Source organism: Rattus norvegicus, chromosome 12 (genome assembly GCF_036323735.1).
Source record: "Rattus norvegicus strain BN/NHsdMcwi chromosome 12, GRCr8, whole genome shotgun sequence".
NCBI lineage: Eukaryota > Metazoa > Chordata > Mammalia > Rodentia > Muridae > Rattus > Rattus norvegicus.
Window position 1 is genome coordinate 1,206,688 of NC_086030.1, and position 1,681 is coordinate 1,208,368.

Genomic DNA, 1,681 nt, shown 5'->3' on the forward strand with positions numbered 1-1,681 from the left:
AGGGCGCCAAGGTCCCAGGCCGGGGCCTGCCACCTCTCTACCCTGGCCAGCTCCCACATCCCGGGGACAAGTCGCATAAGCGCACGGACGCTGCGGCATCCCTCCGACTGGCACCAGAGCGGTCTGCCCCCGGCGGGGGGCGGGGGGGGAGGAGAGGTACCTGAGACCGGCCCCAGCGGATGTGGTATGCCCCTCCACCCCCATCCGACCCTCCCAGGTCGCTCTCTCTGTGAGCACTGGTGGGTGCATGGCGGCGATGGATGCACTGAGCCAGTGGGCGGGGCCCGCCTCCCACCAGACCAGAGGCTCGGTGACCGATCGCGGCGACAGGGCCCGTCTCGCGCCCAGGCACCCGACCAGCCCACGCCAACACGTCCCCACTGTGGGGGAGAGCGGGCGAGAATGGGAGCGGGAGCGGCTGAGCGAGCAGGAAGGAGCCACGAGGAGGGTGGCCGGCAAGCGGCACTGGTGGACGGGGAGGACAAGGCCCTCGCAGACCCACCGGGCGTGGAGGACCGCCAGACGCCGCCCAGATCTGAACTTCGGGAGACGGATGGCCGAGGGGAGAGGCCCTGCGAGCAGAGTCCCAGCGGCGCAACGCGCCCCCCCCCGCAGCAAAACCGCAGGGGGGGGGGCGGCAATTGATCCTCAAGCAACTCCCAGAAAGGTGTAGCCCCAGGAGGAACTCAGGGCCGCAAGTGCGTTCAAAGTGTCCATGATCAATGTGTCCTGCAATTCACATTAATTCTCGCAGCTAGCTGCGTTCTTCATCAACACACGAGCCAAGTGATCTACCACTAAGAGTCGTATCGGTATCTGGGGTGTGAGCGAACTTGTATGGGTGCTAACAACGGCACCAGCTCACCCGTCCGCCCCTGCTGCATGGGAAGAGAGGGGCCAAGGCGAGGCAGCTCCACCTCAGGCCAGCCAGCGGGAAACTAAAGGATACATGTGAAATGAAAAAAAAAGACAGGGTCGGCAACGGAAAGGCAGGACACATGGGACATGGGACGCCGCCAACCCAGCACCCGGCAGCGGCCGGCCAATGGGCGGGCAAGTCGGGCGCTTGGGCTGGGACCCCACGGGCGCCCAGAGGGGGCTCCAGACACGGACCCCCGACCGCCACCTCTGGAAGCGCAGGCAGCCGGAGGGGGCCCGCTGAGTCTGAGGGAGCACCAGGTGGGGGGAAGAACCGGGAAGCCCTCCCACGGATGACCTACGGACTGTAGGGCGACCCCCCCCCCCCGGGTTTTAAACCTCCACGCTGGAACAGGTCAGGTAGGTACCGGACAAGAGCGGGGCGGCCACGAAGGCCCAGACGGCGGGGTGGGTGCGTGAGCCCACCCGTGGCACAGGCACCCCCCGCACGCGACAGAGCCACCCCAGCACCGTCAGAGCGGGAGAGCTGTGGCGGAGGGGCAGCAGGTGCCATGAGGAGAGCGAGCGCGTCCCGGCCACCGCCCGGGAAGAGATCATGTACCGCCCCCGGTGCACACGAGATGAGATTACGGAGCCGGTCCAGAGAGAGGCAGAATGACCTCAGTACTCCGAGGGCCTTGGCTGGCTGGCGGGCAAGGGAGGTGCAGGCGGTGGCGGTGGAGGCAGCAGTGGCAGAGGCGGAGGCGGAGGCAGGCGCACGGAGGCGAGGACGGAAGCAGAGGAGGGAGGGAGAGAGAGAGAA

The 1,681-nt window shown here is 67.5% G+C and overlaps 1 non-coding gene across 1 annotated transcript; it reads right to left on the minus strand.

Moving 5' to 3' along the window:
- Positions 1-653: 653 nt before the first annotated feature.
- Positions 654-806, minus strand: LOC120099627 (5.8S ribosomal RNA). The gene has a single exon (XR_005498746.1). It is a non-coding gene; the product is annotated as a 5.8S ribosomal RNA (ribosomal RNA).
- Between the last annotated feature and the right edge of the window lie 875 nt (positions 807-1,681).